Genomic DNA, 14,958 nt, shown 5'->3' on the forward strand with positions numbered 1-14,958 from the left:
CTGTCTACATTAAAACACTTTATTTTGATACTTTGTTTGTCTCTGCATCGTGCATTTGGTTCCACGCCCTTGTACAGCCCTAACAGTACAATCTGGCCAAAACATGGAATTAGCAGATGCAAGAACCAGTTTAAAACAGCGATACGACTTCAGGGCGAACATCTACACCATCATGAGGAGAAGTCTCTGTCATACACCCAGGGGCGGATCTAGACAAATATTCATGGGGTGGCAAGAGATTTTGAGGGGTGGCATCCCCTGACAGAAGTATATGCTGATTTAAATCGCAATCATATCAATCAATTAGGGGTGTAACGGTACACGTACCCGTACTGAAATTATTCGGTACGGGCCCTTCGGTTCGGTACACGTGTGTACCGAACGAATATAGCGTTAAACTTAACAAAATTGAGAACATGAACAACTTTCTGGAAGTAATCTCAGGTATATATATCATAGAGCGACCAAGTAATTTCATTGGACGAGAGGCATACTATGAGAGCTGGTCACAGGGATGCGTTCAAATGTAGTCAGTAATTTGAGGAACTGTCGAAATGGCGAACGCAGATAAAGTTGAGCTGAAAATCCTACAGCATCATTGAAGTCTCCGGTTTGGGAACATTTTGGTTTCGCAGTTACATACAAGGATGACGGACAAAGACAGGTGGACCGAACCAAAGCTGTTTGTCGGTATTGTTCAACTAACATTGGTTACGCGGCTGGCAATACATCACACTCATTTGAAAAGGCATCACCCGAATGTGAATATCACCGGTACCAAAAGAAAAAAGACTGAAGTGCAAACCCAACTCCCACTAGCATGTAAGCCTCCACCACTCGCAGAAAGTTCAGACCGAGCCAAAGCTATTACAAACGCCAAATATCCTTATGTTGCCATGTTAGCAAAGCGCTATCTGGCTGTGGTACCTCTTGTCCCTAGAGAGGGTGTTTCTCCACAGCAGGAGACATTGTTAGTGCCAGCAGATCTGCCATTTCAGCAAGCAATGTGGACAAGTTAATCTTTCTTTAAACAACATGAAAATACAATGACAAGCAAGTCCTAATGTCAAGCTGGCTGCTTAGGTACTAGTACAGTTCAAATACAGATTATTTCAGTTCATCGAAATGCTGCACCTTAATGTTTATTTTACTATATTTTGTATTTATTTGAATACATTAGTCACAGTTTAATAATAATAAAAAAAATGTTTTAATGTTTTGTGATAATTTTTCTGCTGTACCGAAAACGTACCGAACCGAACCGTGACCTAAAAACGAGGTACGTACCGAACCGAAATGTTTGTGAACCGTTACACCCCTACAATCAATGTTAACTTGGAAAGCCACAATATTAATATTTTAACTCAATCACATAGGTGATATTATTGTGGCACATCAGTAAAGCCTTACATATAAGGTGGCAGACGTAATTTAATGAATTTTAACTGAACAATAACTGAATGAGTTTGTCTCACTCTTAGACCAGCAGGGGTACCAAATATATACAGACTGCTGCAATAAGTACATTAATTAACTGTCTCATCGATGTTTGTCTGAATGAATATGATACTATTAACAATCATATTATTCCTATCAGCTGTATAAATAAATAATAAATAATAATAATAAATAATAATAATAATAATAGATTTAATTTGTTAGCGTTTTTACAGGTGCTCAAAGACGCTTTACAGATATAGTGAAGAACTGTTATGATTCACATATTCATTTATTATTGAATAAACTATATTTATTTTTTGGAGGAGTTAATGATGAATGTTCATCAAGATGCTTGCTCACCCTCCTTCAAATTTGAAAAACAAGTAATTATATCATTATTGATATACAGTTACAACCTTGACTTTACATCAGAAAGAACAAACATTAAAGAAGTGACTAACTGCATCAGTTAGGGTTAAAAAACGTGTATTCAGCTAAAACATCGCTGCAGTTATTATCCAGTGGAAGGTCCTTACCTACTGGCCTAGTTAAATCAAAGTGGTTACTTTCTGTTGGCTGGGCAGTGTAGTTTTACACACCGTCTTATTTTACTTTTTCAGGACTTAAAATTGAAGAAAAAAATATATACACGCATACAAGGTCATCATCTTAAGTTACAGTTTGTTATTCTCATCGAGTCATCCGTGAGCAGAGCATCAAGTTGGCATGTCTATTACAGCTGAATGCGGCGCTTACTATCTTGTTCAGCAAAACGCCTCACAAATGTATTAAGATCAACAGCTGTAGTGCGTTTTGATTCAATGCTGAGTACAGCAAAACTTGACATTCTCTTCTCTGTCATTGTAGACCGCAACTACCTCATTCCTTCAGTGCTTGGGTCCGAAAGGCTTCTCGTTTTGCGCCGTCCCGTTCAAATGAATTCGCCACCAATCACATTTCCTCTTTCGCGCCAGGACCGGGGGAGGGGTTACATGACGTGCATCTTGTGCTGCATTCACTTGCACTCGGACATTAGAGACTTTCTCTCATAAATGTCCGATGAGCAACAACTTTTCTTTCAAAACAAAGATGCCAACTGGGGTGGCAGCTGGGGTGGCAAGGCTATTGTTTAGGGTGGCAGTTGCCACCCCATGCCACCCCGGTAGATCCGCCCCTGCATACACCAGGCAGTGAGGGACCTGGCGGAGCAGCAACATGGACTCCAAGCCTCGGTCAACACCCAAATCAGCGACATGGCGGAGGCGGTGCATCGTGTGCTGGCACGCCTGGACGCCGGTTCCACTGCTCCGGCATTACCTGATGCTGCGGCTCATCCTCAACAGCTGGCAGCCCCCCCCTACTACAGCGGCGCCGCTTCCTGGATCTCATGCTGTCCCGTTGCCTCGCTTGGCCCCTCCAGATAAGTTTTCCGGAGATTCCAATGACTGTAGATCCTTTCTGACTCAGTGTGATCTACACTTTAAGTTAATGCCCTACATATATAGCTCTGATTATGCTCAGATTGCATTTATCATTTCTCATCTGTCCGGCCGTGCGGCTGCATGGGCTACGGCGGAGTGGGAGAACAATTCTGCAACTTGCAACTCTGTCTCTCAGTTCATCCACTCGTTTAAAAGAGTGTTTGCACATCACACACCAGCTGTAGAGAGCGCACAGAATTTGACATACATTCAGCAAAATCAACGCCGAGTGGCGGATTATGCAATTGAGTTCCGCACTATGGCTATTGATTGCGATTGGAATGATTCGCGTTAAGGAACACATTTCGGAACGTACTATCAGAGAAAATTAAGGATCATTTTTTACTTATGGATCCTCCCACAGACTTAGAAAGTATGGTAGCGGCTGCTATTAAGAATGACAATCGCATCTGTGAGAGAGAGATAGAGAAAGAAAGAAGACTGCCGTTTCGTCCAGCGGAACCAGAGGGTTCTCAACAGCTGTTCATCCTGTCCGGAGGACATCATTCGGCTCGTCACCTGCTTCAGAGGCCACAACGCCCCCCATTGACTCGGAGGAGCCGATGCAGCTCGGCAGGGCCAGAATCTCACCGGAGGAACGACGTCGCCGCCTAGTGGAGGCAAGATGTTTCTACTGCGGTCAACAGGGGCATCAACAAGCCATGTGTCCAGTAAAAGAACAGGCTCACAGGTGAAAGGGAAGACACTGGTGAGCCAATCTGACTTTTTTAACTTCCCTCCACGCACATTAACTCAAGTTATGCTATGTGAAGATAATCAGGTTATTGAACAGGGGGCACTTGTAGATTCTGGAGCCGATGAGAGTTTTTTGGATAAAGAGCTAGCTCTTAGGCTTAACCTGACGTTGACGCCATTACCTTCGCCGTTAAAAGCGAACGCGTTAGATGGGCGCCTACTATTCACAGTGACTCATTGCACCACACCTGTAAAAATGACAATCAATGACACTCATGTTGAGAACATAGTTTTTCATGTGTTTAAATCAACTCAACACCTGATCATTTTAGGTTACCCTTGGTTACTTTTGCACAATCCTGTCATTGATTGGCGGTCAGGGAAAGTACAAGAGTGGGGAATGTTGTGTAAACAGAAGTGTGTACACGATCAGAGTAAGTTGATACTGAGGAAAATCTCCACTTCTAAGCAGACTGTCACAACGAACCTCTTTCTGACTATTTTTCTGATTACCCTGATTTATCAAAGGTCCCCACATGGTATCATGATCTAAAGGAAGTCTTTAGTAAAGCTAGGGCGAGTGCACTACCACCCCATCGGCCTTATGATTGTGCTATAGACTTGTTGCCAGGATCCACGATTCCCAAGGGCCGTCTGTACTCCCTGTCAGCTCCAGAAAAGGGGTCCATGAAGGATTACATCGACACCTCACTCAAGGCAGGACTCGTCCGACCGTCTTCCTCTCCTGCCGGAGCGGGCTTCTTCTTTGTGAAGAAAAAAAGATGGTTCTCTCCGTCCCTGCATCGATTACAGTCCACTGAATGACATCACGGTAAAAAACAGATACCCCCTCCCTCTCATTGACTCTGCTTTTGACCTATTGCAGGATGCTAAATTGTTCACAAAACTGGATTTACGCAACGCTTATCATCTGGTAAGAATAAGGGAGGGGGATGAGTGGAAAACTGGATTTAATACCCCAACAGGACATTACGAGTACCTCGTAATGCCTTTCGGGTTAACTAACGCCCCAGCAGTTTTCCAGGCGCTGGTCAATGATGTACTCAGGGAGTTTTTGAACGTGTTTGTCTTTGTGATGACATTTTAATCTTCTCTCCTGATAAGGAGACTCATGTGAAACATGTCCACCAAGTACTACAGCGCCTACTGGATAATCACCTGTTCGTAAAAGCAGAGAAGTGTGAGTTCCATGCATCAACTGTCTCATTCCTGGGGTTCATCATTTCTCCTGGACAAATCCTGATGGACCCTGCAAAGGTCAGTGCAGTGGCAGACTGGGCCACCCCCACCAATAGGAAGAAGGTACAGCAGTTTTTGGGGTTTGCTAACTTCTACAGACGATTTATTAGGAACTTAAGCTCTGTTGCTGCTCCCCTTCATGCACTGACCTCACCAGGGGTTAACTTTGTGTGGGGCCTCAGGGCCGAGGAGGCTTTTAATGAGTTAAAAAGAAGGTTTACCACAGCTCCCATACTGACTGTTCCTGATCCTCAACAACAGTTTGTTGTGGAGGTGGATGCCTCCAATGATGGGGTGGGGGCCATTCTCTCACAGAGAGCGGCTGGGGATCATAAGATGCATCCTTGTGCCTTTTTGTCTTGCAAATGATCTCCCGCAGAGAGAAACTACGACGTCGGAAACCGAGAGCTGTTGGCAGTCAAGATGGCTCTGGAGGAGTGGAGGCACTGGCTTGAGGGGGCGCCACAGCCGTTCTTGGTTTGGACCGACCACAAGAACCTTCAATACATCCGCAAAGCTAAGAGGTTGAACTCACGCCAGGCCCGGTGGCAACTTTTTTTTAACCGTTTTGACTTTACATTGTCTTTCAGACCTGGGTCCAAGAATGGCAAACCTGACGTCCTCTCACGCCTCCATGACCCAGAGCCCATGGCCAAGGATCCAGAGCCAATCCTTCCACTCTCCCGTGTGGTTGGGGTGGTGACATGGCCTATAGTAGATCAGGTGAAACGTGTCAATGGTGAGGGGCCGAAACCTAGTGGCTGTCCATTGGACAGGCTATTCGTGCCTGAATCCATGCGGTCACAGGTTATTCATTGGTCTCACACATTACTGCTCACTTGTCATCCCGGGGTCAAGCGGACCGTATTCGTCATTCGACAGAGGTTTTGGTGGCCTTCCTTGGTTAAGGATGTCTTCGAATATGTGGCTGCCTGTGTAGTTTGTGCCAGGAACAAGACGTCATCAAAATCACAGATGGGACTGCTGCAGCCTCTCCCCGTTCCCAGCAGGCCCTGGTCTGACATTTCGTTGGATTTTGTCCCGGGTCTTCCTCCATCCAAGGGTAACACCACTGTCCTCACTGTAGTGGACAGGTTCTCTAAGATGGTCCATTTTATTGCCATACCAAAGTTGCCGTCAGCTAAAGAGACTGCTCAGGCGTTATTGACTCATGTTGTCCGTATTCATGGTATTCCCAGAGACATTGTGTCGGATCGAGGTCCTCAGTTTTCCTCCAGGTTCTGGAAGGTGTTTTGCACCCTCCTGGGAGCGTCCGTCAGCCTCACCTCAGGTTATCATCCCCAGTCCAACGGACAGACAGAACGGCTGAATCAGGAGCTGGAGACGTGCCTGCGCTGCCTGGTTTCTCAGAACCCTGCAACCTGGAGCGAGCATCTGACATGGGTGGAGTATGCACGCAACTCTTTGCCCACCTCTGCTACCGGTCTGTCTCCCTTTCACTGTGTCTTTGGCTATCAGCCTCCTCTATTCTCAGAAACTGAGAAGGAGGTGGTGGTGCCATCTGCTCACGCCTTAATCAGAAGATGCCACCGTGTCTGGGCTGCAGCTCGTCGGGTCCTCCTGAGGAATTCGGCTCGGATGAAGACGGTGGCGGATCAAGGCGGCGGGCGGCACCTACATACAGACCGGGGCAGCGGGTGTGGTTGTCCACAAAGGATCTGTCACTCAGGGTCTTGTCAAAGAAGCTCGCTCCAAGGTTTGTGGGTCCATTTCCTGTCACTAAAATAATCAATCCTGTATCTGTCCGTCTCTGTCTGCCCAGGTCAAAACAATATTTGCACCGGGGCCAATCACAACCTTGTTACGCCACTGGAGCTAAGATTTACTGAATAGTCAGGCGTTGAGGGGTTTTCTAGTGTGGGAACCGCTATAATATGTCATATTGATTAGCGCAACTTTAAAACCTGAGCTACTATAAACACACACACACACTTTTTCTTTTGCAATTCCAACGCCCCTTGGGTCTGAATAGAACATTTGATTTTTATGTATACGCTCAAAGAGCTTAACTTCTAATATATTTGGGATTTGTAAACTTTTTTTAAAAGCTCATGCACAAAGCCTACATTATGCATCACAGTAACTGACGGCATTATAGTGATATTACCAGCTCTACGTATGTGTTAGGGAATTGCTAACATCACAGCAGCCTCTGTAAGGTCAAACTGGAGGTGTACAATGAAAAGGAAAGTGTTTGAAATTGAAGTAGACTGGAGACTTTGTTACATAGTTCCTGCCGCAGATTCCTTTTTGAATGCAGGAAATTACACTGACTCAGTTCTCTTTCAGCAGAGGCGTGAAAAGGGTTTACAGGAAGTAAGGAAACCTCACCTGAGATCAATGGTGGGGCAAGGCCATTTATGTAATGTTTTGTTAGTGGTAATAGCTTCTAATGTGTTTCTTGTAAGCTGGTGGAGGTAAGGTAAGGCCAAGGAAACTTTTGTAACTTATTTCAATGTACAATTAAACTGTTAAAGCTTCACTGAAACCTTTAAAGATTAAAAGGAAGGAAGGAAGATTTTTAAAATACAATCTGTACCAAACATACAGTATGTTATGTTAGGTCAGTAGAATATGATTTGTAGGCCGGGATACTACTACAGCTCTATCATTATTTATTATAAATGTTTATTTTCATACATATTTTCAATTGTTTTGTGCATCCTGCAATTTGATTGCAACAGTCCATGGTGATATTTCAATAAGATGAATTCATTATTTGATTAGTGTGCAGCCCTTTCCCCTAGTACCCTAAACATTGGTAATTTAAACAAAGAGAAAACTATAATATAAAGTAATTTGGAAACAAATTAATTTACGTTTTGAAGTTTGGAATAATGGGATAAAGCACCTGTGAGATATATCAAAAAGTAACCCTCTGGGTTTTTCCAGTACCCCCGTTGGTAGGATTGAGGTTAAGGTCATCTTGTACAAGGTGCATTTGACTAAATTAGTACTTGGTGATCACGTTTCGTAAGATTGGAAGAACCGAAATTGAAGTTGACAGATCTTCATTTCATAGTTATAGAGTGATGATGTCTAATGTCAATCATGATTATTCTGTAATTTCAAGAACGCTCCACGTAAATTAGAGATTGGTCAAGGATATTGAATTGGAAAATGGTGAACACACTGATGCTGTTTCTCATCAGCTGGCCTTCTTTCTGCTCTCTGATGTTGAATATGTTTTCAAGCGAGCTAATGGCTGATTAATGCTTTGGAGATGTTCATAGAGACATATAACTCTAAAAGGTTTGACATCTATACACTTTAAATGTACTAACTCAATTACAATGCATTACAAATACTCCTTAGGTACCACTACACTGAATATAACTCCATTACAACAGTACTCGTACTTCCAATTTTACTTCAATTCTTTTTTTGAATGAATGGAAATATAGCAGAAATGAGCTCAACAATGGGCTGAGTTGCTGATCCCATTAAGGGTTGCTCAATGTAGCTCAATAAATCCTTCTCAGCACAATGAACAAAACATAATTAAACTCTAAGCTAACAAACATTTAAACTGGGAGCAGACCAAGAAACAATGCTACTTAAGCACCACAATAAACGGGAAAACGTTTTCAGCTGATTCCTTGTTTACAAAAGGAGCTTTTAATTTCAATTGACTTCAGCACAAGTCACAATGCTGCAGATGGAGGAAAATAATCCAAACTCTGCTTACACTGAATTCTGGAACTGTAATGACGATCCTGGCCTGCCTAAAAGTGGAAAAGGACGACCTTCAAGATTGGTTTGACCTAAACAAAGAAATAGATCTCATCATGATCATCTGATTTGCAAACTGAGACTGATCCCATAATATAAAATGTTTCTGGGCGGCTTCAGTGCAAATGACCAGGCTGTAAATGTAAACTTAGAAAAGAGAGCCTAGAAACTCTGTACAGTTCGTATCGTGAAAACTGAAGCAGTCAAGCGTTGCAGCTTTATTTCTTCAAGATCAGTTTGTTTGTCCTCTCCACATGGAGGTTGCAGGACAAAGTTGGCCTCAGAGCAGCCCTCTGGTGCGGGTGAAAATGTAGCTGTCAGTATAGCAGCGTCTTACATCCATTAGTATTCAGTGGGAGTAGCGTGGCCGATCTCACAGGGCCTTAGGGCGAAGTCTTACTGAAGATCTGAGACTCTGATAAAGCCGGGTTCCCCTCAACTGCAAATAAGTTCTTCTGAGGAATACCTGGTAGGCCTACTATGTGATGGCTGCTAAAGGAAGCTGTTGGTGGTTTATCTACAATCCTTAAGTAATACTTAAGAATGTTATCTTTACCATCTAATGCAAAAGGAATTCCTTCACGATTAAAATGAATGATACTTGAAATAAGAAAGCCGATTGTATAGTCATCTGAGCTCGGGGGAATTTGGCTCTATACTTGTGGGAAAGAATAAAGAGAAAGCTAGAAAACACATGACTGGGAAAACAAGGAGTGAAAAACTGAGCCACGTAAACATGGCAGTCTGACTGCCAGGTAAATGGTAAATGGACTGTACTTATATAGCGCTTTATCCAGTCTTTAAGACCCCTCAAAGCGCTTTACATACTACATGTCGTTCACCCATTCACACCCATTCATACAGAGCAGTGTATGTTAGGACATGCACTAACATGCATACACATACCGTTGGCCATGCCATCGGGGAGCAACTCAGGGTTAAGTATCTTGCCCAAGGATACATCGACATGTTGACTGCATGGGCTGGGATCGAACCCACAACCTTCTGGTTGAAAGACGACCATACCCCCTCGCAGCCACAGTCACCCTATAGGTAAATTACTTGGAGGAGAAATAATTGATCATGTATTCATGCCTTGGTTATTAACTTGGGGATACGCCAGCTGTAATGAACAACTTGGCAGAAATATGTGTCTACAGTATGTGTGGTGACCTGTGAGGATTTTGTGATTAAAAAGGTATCCTGGAGAGAAGCATATTTGGCGTATCTTGAGTTCATATAGTTTAACACAGGTTTGAAAAGAGTTGCAGAGCTCACAAAGCATTTTGGTCTCGGTGCTTGAATGGAGCTAGTGAAGTTTGAAGAGAGAAATCTAAGCTCTTGGATGGAAGTGGAGCTTCCTTCATTCTTTCCTTGATAACCACATGTGAATGGAAATGGGAAGTTGAAGGTCAGCAAGAACTGAATCAGTAGAAGACAAAAGTACCACTGAGATAAATGTGAATGAATGGAGTACAAAGGGGATAGGTCTGGGCACATGAGATAAAGCTTATGATAGGAAACAATGGTAAGACCATGAAAAAGGCAAATTGAACATCTTGGAACCAATTCAGTTCAGGTAGGAATAAATTATAGAAGGCTGCACGCAGGAAGGTTGCAGTGAATTGTGCTATCCAGGAGACCAGACCATTAGTTCTAACAAGAAAAAAGCAACGCAGTGGTAGGCCGTAAGTTCAGTCTTTACATGCTACAGTACGTCTGAGAAGATCATTATTGTAATATCATTGAGGACCCCTCTTATTTATGTCCCTGGACTCCAGGATTACAGATACAAACAAACCTCAAGTGCTAGCCTACTACAACAATTAAACAACAAGTAAGTATTTGGAGAATGTGCAGGATGTGTCTTTACAGAGTGTTTGCTATTGAGCAAGATACTCGCAAGCTCCTGAACATTAACGCTCACAGCGTGGACTGAGAAGTGAATGAGGAAATGTTGAGCGATTTGTTCACGTCGAGTGGCTCCTCCTAAGCTTCAGATGTAGAAGGATAGAACAGAAGGATATTCATGGCTGCATTTCAAAACATTTCCACTTTATGAAAAGATTCGCACCAATGCAGAGGCATTAATCTGTTTGAGAAACCTACAGAGACGAGTGGGAAAACTGACACTTATAGAAAAAACGAATTACTTGAAGTTTCTTATAAGTTGTTTATACCAGTCAATATGTCATTAGCTAGCCTAAAGCTAACATCATCAGACGTGTGAAAATGGCTCTTCTCACGCATATAGGGAACATTGTAACTAGTCCGGTACCAAGAGTGTGAGTTCGTGAGTGGAAAGCTCAATATAAATTCTATATATAAAATATGGTGAGTGTAGTAATGCTGTCTAATTATATGAAAGAGGAATCAATTTGTGAGAATAGTGATGATGGAGCTAAAGAAGATGCGTGTTTGATGGAAGCAAATTAAGATGGCCATGTGGAGGAGACCCATCTCTCCTGCATGTTCTTCAAATCTGACATCTGTTCAGTGAAAAGCTGACTGCCAGTAGGCTGAGTGACCAAGTTGTCAATAATGAACGCAGTTGGCATTGTCACTTGTCCGGAGCAATATTTTAGATTTTTTTAAATGTTTACAAACACTGTAATGACATTGCAGATACATGACAAATACATAATGACAAAGCAAAACCAACATACAAAAGACAAACCATAAAACAAACAGCTCAGTTTTCATACATAAATTGGAGGTTACAGGAGAGTCACTTTTATGATTGTCATTTCTTATGATTACAGGAGATTCAGAAGGATCCTTTAATAATAGCTGATGAATCAGGCCCAAGGACATTTTATTAAGGCTGCCAGATTGTATAGAACTGGTCAAACTTGCTACAGTTATGTAGAACACTTGTAATATATTCCAGGGGAACCAACTCAAGTATAATGTTGTGCCAGCCATTGAGAGAAGGGACCTCATCTTTAGTCCATATTAGTATATTTTTCCAAGCAGTGAAAGTAAGAACATGTTATAATCTTTGACTAGCAGCAGTAGTTAGTGTTTTAATTGGTAGACCTAAAATCAAAAACACCGGGTCCATATCTAAATGTCTATGAAAAGTCTTTGCCATTTCATCTAATATTGCAGACAAATATTCGTAGAAATGTTTTTGTAGAGGAAGAGAAAAAAAAGCTAAATGAGCAAAAGACAAGTTCATGTTTTGAGCTGAGACAGTTGAAGGATTCATTTCTGGTAGGCGTGAGGTGTGAGATTATTACTAAACCTGTGCTTAAACGGTTGCTAATCAATGTCCTTTCCTAACTGAAAATAGTATAGTATTGTGTATATTGTATATACTCAAAGAATGTGTTACGGCCCGTCTACACAGCGGCGTGCGTTGAAGCTTGCCGGCCGGCGTGTCTGAAACTCGACCAACAACCAATCACATGAATCTCCCGCCCCTGACACACAAGCAGCGGTTTGATTGGCTTGTACTGGCATATGATTAGATTGGCTGACGTTTCTGCCGAGGCGTCAAAAGTTGAACATTGCTCAACTTTTGCAGCGAGCCACGCCAGTAACGCTCCGCGTCGCTTCCCACAATGCAGTTCGTCGAAAAGTGACGTCACCCCATTCAAACTGAATGGTGAAGCGTCAACGCACGCCGCTGTGTGGACGGGCCGTGAATGGGGAGACGTCACGCTTTGCCGAACTGCATTGTGGTTCCGTCGCTTTTGAAGCTTCGACGGAAGCGCCAGCCAATCAAATCATATGCCAGTACAAGCTCTAGCCAATCAAACCGCGTGCTTGTGTGTCCGGAGCGGGAGATTCGTGTGATTGGTTGTTGGTCGAGTTTTAGACACGCCCACCAGCAAGCTTCAACGCACGTGTGCTGGGGCTGTGTTACAGTCAGAAAGAACGTTTTAATGTTGCTTCTCCATGTTTAGTGCTGACTCTGGGGACAAAAAGACGACCCGTCCCAAACGACCTGAGAGATCTGGATGGTTAATTATGTAGCAGAAGATCTGAAATGTATTTTGGCACCAAACCATTTAATGCTTCATAAATCAACAGCAGTATTTTTAAGTCCGTTTTTTTTGACAAGCCAGTGTTTAGACCTAAAAAATGAAGTGACGTGATCTACTTTCTTGGTGTCAGTGAGGGCTCGAGCAGCAGCATTCTGAATCAGCTGCAGTTTTGGAAATATTAAAAGCACCTTTTTTTTCTTGGCCATTTCCTCCGAACCATCGTCATCACTTTTGGTCCGAAATAATTTACGACACTCTCAGAGAAAACAAGCTGGATGTTCTCTGACCTCTGATGCATTAGAGTTGTTGTGATATACTGTGTAATACTTCTCGAGGTTTAGGCGGGGTGAGATGAACATAATTAATAATTTTATTTTGTTTTGCTGTTAACTTCTTCTCACGTCTCACAAGCCTTTTGGGAAGACACTGTTGATGCAAAGAGCCAAACCAAGCATGTGCTAAGCAAATGTTCCAGCCAACTTTTTTTTTTCTGAAGATTACACAAAATAATATAAGTGCAAATTGAATGAAGATAACATCCAACCCATTCTAAATTGGAAAATGTCGAAATATATAAAACTGAATTGCATTTGGTTCAGAAAACAAACACATCTTATTATATCAGTTACAAATAATACATGATACAACTTTTTGAACTAAACCCCTATGTACCAAGCAAATGATGGCAGATCTGTGAAGCGTGCCTCAAGCCACAGTGGGTGGCGTGGAACTTCACGATGGGGAACCCCAGGAAGTCTTGTCAAGCTCTGCAACACAATTATCGCTCATCCATCTTTAATATCTCATCCATCTTCTCCATCTCCACTAACAGAGCAGTACTCACCTTGCAATTATTGTCACAGCTGGCATTCAAAAGGAGGAATTGGATCTTGTGGCTTCGAAAAAGTCTGATGTTAAAACATTTATTTTTAAAAGACCAGAAAAATATATTGTGAATATTATTGCATTCCATGGGCATTGGCTGGGTAAGGTTTTTCATTGTGGACACACACCACAAATATTGTTCACAATATCATATTTTCACTGCATGAATAGGATGGCTGAAATAATTAACGCTAGTGATATAATGGCAATATCAAATACAATTTGGAGAAAATAATCAATAATGCTTTCAGCCAGACATTTTTAACTAGCGTTTTGTCTCTTTTATGAGTGGATAAAGTAAACTAACTTATTTGTAGTCTGAGAGTTCTTTTTCTATGACAGGTACCAATGGCAGTGTGGCTCAGGTAACATGCAAAAATTAATACTAAAGTCAAATGATAAAAGCTTAATACCTGACTTGGGTGAGAAACGAGTACAAATCTCCCCTGAAGTATAAATTAAATCATTAAATGTACCTTTGTTGGGAACATCTTGATGAGGCACCATAAATTCCCTTTGTTTATGAGGAGCCACTTGTCACTAATGCGGAGACAAGGACATGAACCTTCTCTGCCGTCACATTTGTAAACATGTCCATTTGAGTGAGTTGCAACCCACGCTGACCAAAGACCCTGGGTGCATGAATTTAAAGAAACAAATGAGTATGTTGTTATTGTGTCTTTTAGTTGTAGAATCAGTTGTACAGGTTTCTCTAAAGACTGTTTACCCTTATGTTTCAAAACCAATTTGTTTCTTTCTCAGACCTCCAACCAGTGGCGGTGTAGGCTACAATCATACCAAGAAATGGCTTAGCCCCACCATGAAAAATGATGTTAAAGTAAGCCAAATAAAGTCCGCCAACTCGCGCGGAGTAAATTGCACAGACGGCAGTTAGTAAGATTGATTTCAGTAGCCACTTGTCTGGAAATACCGAAAACCAGAAACGGTTTTGAAAACTTTTGTCACATAATGTCTTCTGGCCAATCAGAATCAACATTACGTGTTGATAGAAATCAACATTACGTGTTGATAGAACTCAACACGTAATGAAATGAAATAATAATTGATAGGTGTGTGGGCTGTCTTTCATTTTGACACACAGAACAATGGGGGCTATCCACCCTTATCCACAATGTAAAGTAATTCACACAGCCTCTTCCCTCTTCTCTCTGTGAGGATCAGCAGGTTCAGCTTTCAGAACAAAGTAACAAAAAACTAAAATGGCATTCATTTTTTTTTTAAATATGTCATGTAGTAATAAATGTATTTATTTTTCTTCTCTAGAGAGTACCAGAATGTGTATTTTATGTTAGTATTTCAAAAAATCTCCTGGGGGACAATAACCCCCCAGAACCCCCTGCAGGGGTTGGGTTTTCAGCATGTCAACTCTTTCACCTGTGGAGAAATTGCAGGATTGGCTCCAGGTCGCCCTTTTTATTTACTACAAGACA

General features: G+C 42.2%; 1 protein-coding gene across 1 annotated transcript in view; it reads left to right on the forward strand.

Annotated features, from left to right (window-relative positions):
- The first annotated feature begins 2,539 nt into the window (after window positions 1–2,539).
- The window catches only part of LOC117532838 (neuronal acetylcholine receptor subunit alpha-2-like), a 56,906-nt gene continuing 44,487 nt past the window's right edge, over window positions 2,540–14,958 (forward strand). The window contains exon 1 of the mRNA XM_034196386.1: window positions 2,540–3,630. The gene's annotated coding sequence lies outside the window, so the exon portion shown is untranslated. The remainder of the gene's footprint in view (window positions 3,631–14,958) is intronic.

Source organism: Gymnodraco acuticeps, unplaced genomic scaffold (assembly GCF_902827175.1).
Source record: "Gymnodraco acuticeps unplaced genomic scaffold, fGymAcu1.1, whole genome shotgun sequence".
Classification (NCBI taxonomy): Eukaryota; Metazoa; Chordata; class Actinopteri; order Perciformes; family Bathydraconidae; genus Gymnodraco; species Gymnodraco acuticeps.